Here is a 13,669-nt window from a genome sequence, read left to right as displayed (position 1 = left end):
GGTGGTCTCAGGATAGTTTTGATTTGAATCTCTCTGAATACTAATGTTGTTGAGTTTTTTTCATACGTTTATTGGCCATTTGAATTTCTTCTTTTTTGATTTTTTAACTTTAATATTTTTGGTGCATTGTAATACATTGTCATACTTTTTTTTTTTTTTTTTTTGCGGGTCTAGGGCTGGAACCAAGGGGAATTCGACATCCATGCTACACCCCCTGCCCTATTTTTCTATTTTTATTCTTTTTTTTTGAAACAGAGTCTCACTAAGTTGTGGCTGTCTCCAAACCATGATCCTCCAGTCTTTGATGATATTTATTTTTTCTATCCATGGAAATGGAAGATTTTTTTTATCTAATGTCTTCTTCAATTTTTTTTCAGTATTTCATAATTTTCTTTGTAAAGGTCTTTTACCTCCTTGTTTAAGTTTATTCCTAAGTATTTTATTTTTTGTGGAATATCCTGAGTGGACGTGTTTTCTGGATTTTTTTAGTTGGTTTATGGTTGGTATACAGAAAAGCTTCAGAGTTTTTAGGTTGATTTTGTATCCAGACACTTTGTTGAATTTGTTAATCAGTTCTATAAGCCTTTTGGTTGAGAGTCTCACTTTTTCTATTATATGGAATTGGGTGAGGAGTATTGGGATTTTATCTTTTATAAAGGTTTTATAAAATTCACTTGGAAAAACATCTGATCTTGGGATTTTGCTTAATGGTATGTACTTCATTGCTGTCTCAATCTCTTTGATTGCTCTTGTTTGGTTTAAATTTTTTATATTCTTATTTCAACAACTAAGCAAAGAAGATCAAACTCTGCCTCAAACAGAATTTAAACCTCACAATATTTTGAATAAAAAAAAATCAATAGATAGAACACTACATAAAGAAGGAGAAACCATAGATGAGCAAATAAGGAAACCTAACTGAGATGGATGGGTAGAGAGAGAGGGAATTTCACTAATGTACATGATATACACTCACATACATATCAAAGTCAGTCACTAAACCAAACATGAGAAGGAGGAGAGTGAGGAAATGGAGTAGAAATTGGGCAAGGAAAATGAGTTATGTGTGCATGTATGTCTCTACCATTTTTATTTCATTAAAATGTATGACTACAATGCACAAATTTAAAAAATTAAATAAATTAGAAACCAACTATTAGAAGACCCAGAATAACCACATAAACAAGTGGAAACTGAATACCACACTGCTGAATGATGAATGAATCAAAGAAAAAAATCAGGAATAAATTTTAATTTTTTCTAAAACAAATGAATATAGAGATACAGCATATCAAAATATCTGTGGCACCTTAAAGGCAATTATTAAAGAGAAAAATTTATAGCAATGAACACCCACATAAAAAGAACAGAAAATTACCAAATAAATAACCTAGTGACACACCTTAATGCCCTTGAAAAATAGGAACAGTCTAACTCCCAAGCCAGTAGAAAACAAAAACTATTAAAATCAGAGCAGAAATCTATGAAGTGAAAATAAATAAATACAGAGAATCAACAAAACCAAAAGATGTTTTTTTAAAGAAATAAACATGATAGATAAACCAGTAGCCAACTTAACAAAATAATCAATCCAAATTCTAAAATAAGAGATGGAAAAAAATGTTACCACCAATAGCGTGGAAATCTAGAGGGTTATCAGAAACTACTTTCAAAAACTATACTCCAACAAAATGTAAAGCTTAGAAAGAATTGACATTTTTAAAATACATATAACCTTTCTAAATTGTACAAAGATGATATAGAAAACATATTCTATTTAAATGAGAGATAGAGCTAGGCATGGTGGCGCTCGCTTGCAATCCCAGCATTTGGGAGGCTGAGACAGGATGATCACAGTGCACAGAGAGCCTCAGCTATTTAGTGAGTCCTTAGCAACTCAGTGAGGCCTTGTTTCAAAATAAAGAATAAAAAAATTAGGGCTGGTGTTGTGACTCAGAGGTAGAATGCCTCTGGGTTCCATCTGGAACCCAGATGGAACACAAAATAAGTAAAATAAGTAAATAAAATAAGTAAAATAAGTAAAATAAATAAATAAATAAGAGATAGATATTCATTTCAGTAAACTAAACTTATAAATAATTAGTAAAAATTTTATGACTACAATAGTAAAGAAGAAAAATTAAGATCAACATGCATATTCTGTTAGAAGATAGGCCTGGGTAAGAAAAATACCAAGAAAAAATTATATATACATTTTCTGTAAATTTTTGAAAGACATAAAAAATAACCTTGAGGACAAACTTTAGAAAGCAAATTATATTAAATACTTTTTACTAGCCCATGTACTTTGTCCTTATTTTATTTATTTATTTATTTATTTATTTATTTATTATTTGAGGGTCTGGGGATGGAACCCAGAGGCATTTGATCTCCGAGCTACACCCCCTGCCCAATTTTTTATTCATTATTTTAATACAGGGTCTCAGTGAGTTGTGGAGGGCCTCACTAAGTAGCTGAGGCTGTCCGTGAACCGCGATCCTCTGGTCTCATCCTTCCGAATGCTGGGATATAACAAGCCTGCACCACCACACCCGGCTTGTCCTTATTTTATAAACTGTATTGTAAGCCACTATAAATAAAGGGAATATGTAACTGTTTATTACTTACACATTTAGCCTTCTTGTTGGAGAATATGTCTCAATTATATAAAAATGATCTGAGCAATAAAAACTTTTGAAATATAGAAATTTTTATCTTCTCAATAACTAAAGCACTGTCTAGCATGGCTTTTGGTTAATCCCATCTGATTTATGTTTGACCCTAGAATCAATTTATTCAAGTTATACAAAATGTTCTACTTGTTCATTAAGATTCCTATGTGTTCCTGAATAGATTTCTTGCTGAGTTGTTCTTATGATAATCACTTTTTTCAAGATAATTTTTATATTACTTTATTTTATTCTATTAGCTTAAATTTTGGCAGTGAATAGAGCTATCCTAAGGAGTAAAATGCATTCTTGAGTGTAAATGACTTGCTGGCTTTGATGCTAAATCATCTGAGCTGCTTGTTGAGTAAAAAGGTGATTGAGGATTATATAATATTTTACTGAAAACTCATTAATTTTGAAAATTTTAAGTTAAAATATATTTTAAAAAGTAATTAATATAGTTTAAGTAGAAACTAGTTTATTACATACATATGTGTATTGCCATACAAATATATTAAATATTAATTAATCTGAATTCTGCTTTAATGGTTAACTTATTTTACCTTTTATGTGTAAATTTTATTACCTTTTCTTTTCTTAGCATTCTCTAGAATTTTTTCTAGGGGAAAAATGTTCATGGTCTATTCACAGTTCTTTTTCTGAGATATATGTGCTATTTTAATTAATTTTTTCTTTCTTTTTTTCATTTACTTATTAATTTGTTGAAACTGAAATATTTATAAATATATAATACATTATTATATTACATAAAGGCTACAAATAAACTTCTGATATTGCAATAAGTAAACATAGCTAAGTCTCCATTTCACACAATTGTGCTAATACCTTGTATAAATTTTAGAAATGTCACATAAGTTTAATGTAATTCAGTATTTTAATCTTAAAAGTAAATATCAAATTGTTAATTATTATCAAAATTTGTATAATTTTATTATTATAATAGAGATTTCAGGAAATCAACTTTTAATTATTAATACTTTGTAAATAAAATTTTAGCATCTCACTGTAGTATAATAAAACCAGGGATGAGGCAGCTCATATTAGCTACATGAAACAAATATAATCAAGAGGAGTTTATATAATCCAGCCTAGATAATACTAGTGAGAAATATGAATACATTCTAGGAGAATACAGCCTAATACAAAATTAAGCTTGAATATAATGCTCAGGGTAGGGAGAGTCTTCTTTACATGAACCACTTTAATTCAGATAGTGATGATCCAAATTTTGGGTTGTTTTCTCACAACTAGTAGTTTTACTTCATTTATAAAAGTTGTAAAGGTTATGGAGCTATACCCCATAAGTGTGCGCTTGATCAAAATGCCATCTTACAGTGACTGGAAAACATGAGAATTTGGGTGTGAGCTCTAATCAAAGTAAATGCTGGAAGGGGCCTGTGCCAGAACTTTATCTTTTGCCTAGAGATGACTCAAATGTCATATTCAGAAAAAAAGAACTAACACTCTCTTACATACACATATGTGTGTGCATATGCATACATATGCACACAAACACTCTGACACAAAGTAGAAAAACATTTACATTTAAATGTATTTAAATTTAAACTTATTACCTTGTGTGATAATAATACCATTAAGTACATCTGGTAAAAGACTGTTAACCTGTCACTTTATTTCTATGAGGATATGTACAAATTCCTTGAGGTTATGTTCACTTGTGGTCTGATAAGTAATCTAGTATGACAGTTGTGAAGATTCCACAGTGCATGCACATGAACATCCATGGAAAGTCAACAGCAAAAACTGGTTTTTGTGTTGATAGCTTGATAAAGCTTGTGGTTCAATCACAATGTTCATTTATTTAAAAATCTTACCAAAAGAAAACTAGTATTAATCATGGCAAAATATATAGGCAAAAACTAAGAAGACTTTTCCAACTTTCTCTGGAAATATGTTTAACTATCTGTACTTTAAGGAATCCCGTTAAGGGAGCCTCAGGTGTTAGAATTTTACTTACTTACTTACTTACTTACTTACTTACTTACTTTATTTATTTATTTATTTATTTATTTATTTATTTATTTATTTTTGCAGGTCTGGGGATGGAATCCAGGGGCATTTGACCTCCAAGCTACACTCCGTGCCCTATTTTTTATTATTTATTTTGAAACAGGGTCTCACTAAATTGCGAGGGCCTCACTAAGTAGCTGAATAGTGATCTGTTTCCTGAATGCTGGATTACAAGTGTGTGCCACTACACTCTGAGTCCCAGGTTTCAACCTGCACTTTCAGCTTCAGATGAAAGAATCAATTTTTTACATTATTTTGAAGATTGCATTTTGTATTTACCAGCTATAATTTACTTTTACTTATTTATTTATACTTTAGTATTGAGTCTTTTTAAATTTTAGGATTATTCAAATTTTACTGTTTTATCATCATGTATTTTTATTTTATTTTGCTGTATTAAAGTTTACATTTGCTTTGAAATTCACATAATATCCTTACAATGATAAATTCATTAATATTTTAAAGTATTTAATAGAGTTTGGAATAATTTTGGACTTGTAGAAAATATATAAAAACAATTCAAAGTTTCTATATATTTTGTATAATTTTCTTTGTTATGATCTTACACCAATATGTGTTAAAATTAATAGAATTAATGAGCCAATTTAGTATATAATTAACTGAAGTTCACAAGTTTCTATTTTTTATGTTTTATCTTAGTTATTCTCTAACATCTGTTTTGTTTCCCAAGATTTTATCTAGGATATCAGAGAGTATTTAGGTGACTCTTAACTCTGATAGCTAAAAAGACATTTTTTTTTTTACATCTTGACAATTTTGCAGAGTTCTGATCATCCCAGTCCCAAGGATATAAAAATGCATATAAACTCCTTCAAAGACATTTGTGAAGAGAAGCCTAGGGGACCTCCTCAAATAGTGCCTCAGAACTCTGCAGCAGTGGACTTGGATACAGCTTGTGATGCGAGGTAACCTTGACATCAAAGCCAACGCTGGTTGCACACGATGCAGAATGTAAGAGTTATGGGGTCATTGAGTTTTCCACCGAAGCATCGGAGGAGTCTTGGAGTTCAGGCAGAATCAACTCTTATTGGAGTTTCAAACTCTTATCTAACTATTGGAATTCAGGCAGAATCAAAGCCCCTGCAAGCAGCCCCTGACAAAGTCATGCATAGTGTAGTTATGAGTGAAGCCAAAGCTGCAGTGGAGACCCCAGAGAGGTAGGCATGCCAGGACTATGCATGTCTGCCTAGGGAAGATGCAGTGCAGAGCCAGCCCAAAGTGCGGCCATGTCGACTGTGGATGACAAGGCTGCAGGAGTGACCTTTGGATTTTACACCACAACATCATGTGCCCTTCATACCAAACATAGAGCTATAGAGTTTAATGTTTTTCCTGTGGGGTTTTGATCTTGCTTTGTCCAAATCTCTCCTTTCTCTGCACCTATTCCTTTCTTTTAGAAGAAGAGCACTGACCCATGTCCCATTGTATTTTGGAAGTATTCAAATTGTTTTGTGGTTTTTATGTGGGCCCATAGCTAAGAGTTTACCTTGTGTCTCAGATAGCATTCTCATTGCTGTGACCAAATATACCTGACCACAGACTCAGAGGCAGAAGCATTTATTTGCTCATAGGTTTTGGAGATTTCAAAGAGGTTCATTCTACATGAGGCCGATTCTAATGAGCTGAGAGTAGGGTAGCCCTGAGGGAAAGAGCAAGGCTGTGCGCTCAAACTAAAGAAGTAAAGGCAAACAAGGGAGAGAGGGAAGGAAGGAGGGAAGGAGAGAGAGAGAGAGAGAGGAGAGAGAGAGAGAGAGGAGAGGAGAGAGAGAGAGAGAGAGAGAGAGAGAGAGAGAGAGAGAGAGAGAGAGCAGAAGGAAGACCTTATATAATCCTAAGGCCACACCCCTAGGTACCTGTCCTTGGCAAACAAGCCCCACCTCCAACATGGCTGCCTGATTTTTATGAGGGAAATAGGACATTCTAAGCCCAAACCATTGCATCCTGAGTCTCAAATGAGACTTTGGACTTAAGACTTTAGAAAATGTAGGAACCATTAAACTTTGGGGGACTCTTGAAGTTACAATGAACTAAGTTTTCATTGTAAGAATCGCACGAGCCACTGAGGGCCAAGGGGAGAAAGTTGTGTCCTGAAACAAGTATCTATCAAAGGTTCATGTGTTAAAAACTTTTCATCATCCTGTGGAGCTATTGGAAAGCGATGGAACTTTTTGGTTTGGAGACTGGGTTGAAAGAAGATAAAGCATTATAGCATGCCCCTACTCCCTCCTCTCTCTTTCCTTTCAAGCCGCCATGAGGCAAACAGAAGTCCTCCCTTATATGCTCCCACCCTGATGTACACCCTAAAACAATTGAGCCAAGCATCCATGAACTAAAACCTAAGAAGCTATGAGCAAAATAAAAATTTCCTTTGTATGAGTTGGTCTTTTTAGGCATTTCATCAGAGAAATAGAAAGCTGACTAACACAATCACTAGTAATGGAGTTTTACTGTGTGCCCAAGCTTTACTTCAGTTGTGACTTTCAACAAGTTACTTGCTTTCTCAACATTGATTTATTTACAAAGCAGAGGTAATAATGGGCCTTTGTAAAATAATGTGGTTATTATAGCACTTAGTCCAGAATGCCAAGTGATGCTTGAGTAAATATTACAAAACATATATATATATATATATATATATATATATATATATATATATATATATAATTTTTTTTCTTTTCTTTTCTTTTTTGGGATACTGGGGTTCCTGGAAACCCTTCTACTGGGGCTACACTCCCAGACCTATTTTATATATTTATTTTATTTGGAAACAGGGTCTCTTAAGCCAGCACATCTGGCTTCGAACCTGCCCAATCCTCCTGTCTCTGCCTCCCAAATGCGGGAATTACAAGTGTGTGCCACCACGCCCGGCCACTATTTTTAATCAAAATATTTTACTGTTACACTCATTTTTTTTTCTCTCTGAAAGTCCTCAGATTTTGTACAGTAAATTATTTTACTGTTTTTATGTTAAATTTCATGTCTCTCACACAGCATGTTGGCACATGTTTATAAATCCAGCACTTAAGAGACTGAGACAGGAGGATTGTAAGTTCAAGACCAGCCTCAGCAATGCAGTGAGATGCTCAGAAATCTAGTATGGCCCTTTTTCAAATTTAATAAAGGTTGGGGTACAGCTTGAAGATAGAGTGCCCTAACATCAATACTCCAGACCACACACAAAAGAATTATGGCTGTCAAAACTTCAACCATAGGACTTCTAAGTGTGTTATATCTCTCAATATGCCAATAGTTTAAAATTTATAGTGACACCTCAAAATATTTGTAATAATGTTTACTTCATGCATCCTAAAATACAGTCAAGCTTTCTATGATTTCAATAATTAAATAATCAATGCTAGCTGAAAAGTTAACTTTCTAAATAACAATATCTCAATTCATTACATAGCTCTTGAAGTGAGATGGTATAGTAAATTTGTTTTCTTTAAAAATAACTATACCTAAGACTGTTTTTTGTTTTTTAGCAGTAACCAAAAAAAAAAAAAAAAAAAATATATATATATATATATATATATATATATATATATATACATACACTTATTTTTATTTTAAAATTCTATTCATCCCTTGGAGATTATATATATATATATATAATCTCCAAGGGATGAATAGAATTTTATATATATATATATATATATATATATATATATATATACACAACACACACACATATATTTTTAAATTTTGAACTTAGCATTATATAGCATTATATATGTTTATTTCATTCATGGTTTCTATATTCTGATTCTGAAACTCGTGTTGGGCTATTATCTCTTTAGAAATATTATTAGATTTATACTTTTTTGTTGGTTTGCAGAAAAATAATTTGGCCACCTATTTTTCTCTCAATATATTATGATTTAAAATATTTCTTCTTTAAATTAAAATGTTTAGAGGAGATACTCTGAAATTTATACTAAAATCTGACATTTATGAATATGCATATAATACAGGTATAGGGTAGTTGTGTGAATTCTGGAACAAATTTGCAATTTTCCTCGACCCTAAATAAGTCATTATCATAACAAGCAACATCTCTTACTTTGTTCATTGACACTTTAGGATGCCCATTAGAAATTTGAAATTTCACATTACTCATTTTAATAATGTTATGCTTCCTGAATATCTATTATGGGAGAGATTATTGGTTTTGGAAGTACTATAATTTATATGTGTGTTATAATTCTGGCAGGTAATATTATAACAAATATGATATGTGTGCTAATGTAGGATAACAAGTTTTGGAAAGTTTTCCAAAGTGCTTGATAAGTGTTTTATTCTAGTTAGTGTTTAAAAATAGCTTAAATACATTTTTTTTTTTTTTTTTTGCAGGTCTGGGGATGAAATCCAGGGGCAATAGACCTTCATGCTCCACCGCCTGCCCTGAGTTTTATTCTTTATTTTGAAACAGGGTCTCACTAAGTTATGGAGTGCCTCACTAAGGTGATAAGGCTGTCCGAAAACCATGATCCTCCGGTCTCAGCCTCCCAAATGCTGGGATTACAAGTGTGTGCCACCATGCCCAGCTGCTTAAATACCTTTAGGGTGAGATTCTATTCTGCTGTCCATTTGAATTTCTTTTCTTTTTTTGTGAAATGTTTATGTACTTTGCTTGCCCATTCTTTGATTGGATTATTTGTTTTCTTACTGTTGATTTTTTAAAATTCTCTGTATATTCTAGATATTTTTCTTTTATTGGAGGAATAGTTGGCAAATTTTTTCTCCCATTCTGTTGGCTCTCTGTTGAGGTTCTTGATAGTTTTCTTTGCTTTACAGAAGCTCTTCAGTTTAATGCATTCTTACTTATTGATCTGCCTTTTAGTTTCTTGTGCCCTTGGGGTTTTGAGAAAGTTTTTACCTGTGCCTGTATGTTACAGTGTTGGACTTATACCCTTTTCAAGGAGCTTTAAGGTCTCTGGTATAATTTCCATGTTTTTAATCCATCTACAAATAAAAAACAGCATGCTACTGGCACAAAAACTGATACATAGACCAATGGAGCAGAATAGAAGACTCAGAAACAAATCCATACATTTATAACTAATTGATTTTTGATAAAGTGCTAACACTACACCCTGGAAAAAAGATAGTCTCTTTAACAAATGGTATTGGTAAAACTGATTAATATAGAGATAAATGAAAATAAACAACACTTTCTCACCCTATTTAATTTTTTTTTTTTTTTTTTTTTGGTGGTACTAGGGATAGAACCCAGAGGCTTTCTACCTCCAGACTATATTCCAAGACCAATTTTATATTTTATTTGGAAACAGGGTCTCACTAAGTTGCTAAGAGCCTCACTAAGTAGCTGAGGCTGGCTTTGAACCTGTGCAATCCTCCTGTCTCAGCCTCCGAAGCACAGGGATTACAAGTGTGTGCTACCATACCAGCTAGACCCTATTTAATTTTAGAACAGGGTTTCACTAGGTTGATGAGAGTCTCACTACTGGATGAGATTATCCTTGAACCTGTGACATTTCTGTCTCATCCTTTGAAGTACAGGAATTACAGGCCTGTGCCACCACACTCAGCTTAACTTGAGTTGTTTTAGCTACAGTTTAAAATTCTCTATAAGAATAGTATAATGAAGCTTTCCAAAGAATGAAGATCATGTGTCTCATTACAACACACACACACACACACACACACACACACACACACACACACGTGAATATAAAATAAGTCATGTTGAAAAAATGATTTTCAGTCTAGCATTTATGTCCAGATATTCTCTCCAAATACACAAAATAAAGACATAAAGTGATTCAGAAAAATGTACCCTCCAGATACATAAATTTACTCTCTACATGCACTCAAGAGGCTGGACATGGTGACACAGGCTTGTAATCCCAGCATTTGGGAGGCAGAGACCAGAAGATCTTGGTTCTCAACATCCTCAGCTACTTTTTGAGGCCCTTCCCAACTCAGTGAGAGCTGGGCCTGGTGGCTCACACTTGTAATCCCAGAATTCAGAAGGCTGAGACCAGAGGATCGGGTTTCGCAGACAGCTTTGGCTACTACTTAATAAGGCCCTCTGCAACTTTGTGAGACCCTGTTTCAAAATGAAGAATAAAAAATAGGGCATGGGGTGTAGCTCGGAGGTCAAATGCCCCTGGGTTCCATACCCAGACACGCAAAAAATAAATAAATAAAATAAAATAAAATAATTAAATATATATATATATATTTAAATATACTAAAAATATAGGACTGGGGGTATAGCTAAGAGGTATAATGCCACTTGGTTCCATCCCCAGTACTACAAATAATACTAATAATAAAGAAAATGCACGCAAAAAAGACATGAAATTATTTAGGAAATTTGCAATGGTTTCTTAGAAAATTACTTCAGGATAATTTCTTCAGGATAATTACTTCAGGATAAATTATTTAAAAAATCAAGAAAATAAATTAAAAAGTAGTGTTCATAAAATATGAGATTTAACAAATTGTAACACTAGATAAACTCCAAACTTAGCAAGATGATTTTGGGTTTTTTCAGGATACCATTTGCCGGCTGCTGACTCACTGAGTCACTAGACAACTTTAGACATAAATTTATTTCAGCAACATACACAGGGCACACCAAAAACCCAGGCCTGTCTGCTGCCACTGAAAAGGGTTTATACTGCATCATGATCTGGAAAATAAGATGTTTTGCCTAAATAAAACTTTGATTATAATTTATTAACTATGATGACTCTTATCTTGATTTTCTCACATTTTAAATATTAGCAGATATGATCAACATTTAAATAGTCACAAAAATTAGTTGAATGGTAAAAATAAAAACAAAACAAATTCTACTTTGAAACTTTACTTATTATTTTATGTAATAGAATGTCTATGACTATTTAAAATATACTGCAGAGATATTGTTCATATACATAGAATTTATTCATAGAATAGGAAATAAAAATATAACCTAAATTTTCAAATGTAAGCTAGTGGATGGAAGAAACATAAACATAATATTTTTATTAAGAAGTTAAATATGGATCATAGGAATATTGATAAGTAAAGATATAGTTTAATTGTATTAACTTGGCATTTTCAGGTGATTATTTGACATATTAAAAATGAAAATGTTTCAAGTGGATACTGTGATACAGTGATAAAATATTAATATTTACTTTGTTGCTTTTGATTATAATACATTTGTATTATAAGTTTTTGAATATATATATATATATATATATATATACTTTGATAAACTTAAAATTAGTAAAGTATTATAGAATTCAGGGAGAATAGGAAGAGTTATTTTTTAAGTTTGTATATTATTCTTTAATATTTGCATTTGTGTTTTATGTAATTTGTCACTTAACACTGTTTTCAGTATATGTAGTTTCTTTTCTGAGCAAAAGAGTTGTAAATCATGTGCTTTTTATGGGTTAAATCTGCTTTACCTTCTATTGTTTAAATGATCTGAGGGCTAAAATATGTATTTCATACTTTAAATATTTTAAAAATATCAAAAAATAATAATAGTGAAAATAATATGAAACAAATTTTTATCTTCTTATATAAAATTATATTGGAATCCATTTTTGTCACTGACTGTTTATTATTTATGACTGATTTTGCATAGTAATGACAAATTTGAATAATTTTAACCAAAGCACAGCCTTAAATTGTTACTTTTTTTCCTTTTATATAAATGTTGAAAAACCTGCCATTGAGAATATTTTTAAAAAATGTCTCATGAAACATGTTTTCTAATTTAAAATAAAATTGCTTTTTTAAAAACTATAGCAAATAATGAGCATATGCATAAATTTGGTACTAGTTATTTAATTTCATCTTCAGTACAAATGCATGAACATGCAAAAGATTATAAAAACAATGTAAATGATTCAGAATATGGTGTGAAAAAAGAGAGGCTTATGACTACTGGAGCCAACTGTACAATGTAAGTTATCTATGTTGGTGCTGTTATTCTCAGGACACTCAAATCTTGGGGATGAATAAGATAAATTTGTTCTCACAAAAGAGAAAAAAAAATGACTAATGATCCAAGACAAAGACACTGATAATTTTACAGAATTAAAATATGGTCTACCAAATGATGACGATCTGCAGAAGGATTGCAATTCTTGCTCAAATAGAAAGTTCTTGCTTCTAAGAAATTTAATCCAGATGGACAGTTTTCTAAATGGCTGGTATGGGTATGTTGGGTTATCTAGTATGGTCAATTTGATATTTCCTTTGACTACATGCTTAGTTTTAACATGGAAAACAAATAACTTTTCACAAGAATGAGGATATTTTGACCATGTTTAGAGATGTTCTTTCACAACGGATGAATGGACTGTAACACTGTAAGATACTGATTTTTACAACTGTTTAATCAGTTTTTTTGTACAGTATTAGTGACCTAAATTATTTTGCTGTCCTGTTTTTATAAATCAAATGAAATTATAAAAGAGGACTCTGACAGTAGGTATTTTGTTCATATGTATATACATTGTCCAAATAAAAGTAATAAATGATTAAGAAAGAATGGCTGGAGATCAAGAGTGTTCAATCTACCACCCTTCTTTAAACTCCTACTGAGCTAAATGGGAGTTTTGCACCTTAGCAAGCAGTGAATTAGGCATCCAGTGATGTGAAAGAAGAGGGCAGACAGTTCCAGATGGTTGGTGCCACAGAAGTGAAGGGTCAGTGTTTATAGGGAAGGGAGTGGGCGCAATATACAATCTCAATGATTAAAAATCAGTAGACGGAAAACAACCAAAATGGTAACAGATGAGTGAAATGACTCTGTTGGCATGAGCAAGTACTGTAAGCTCCTGTAGGTAAATGCATTATTTGTAGATTTATATCTATTAGGAACCTGCCAAGGGAGTAAGCTACTGTGGATTAATCCTCGCTCTCGCTCTCGCTCTCGCTCTCGCTCTCGCTCTCCC

This window comes from Muscardinus avellanarius (genome assembly GCF_963383645.1).
Source record: "Muscardinus avellanarius genome assembly, chromosome: 6".
Lineage (NCBI taxonomy): Eukaryota > Metazoa > Chordata > Mammalia > Rodentia > Gliridae > Muscardinus > Muscardinus avellanarius.
Note: the sequence above shows the minus strand (reverse complement) of the source record.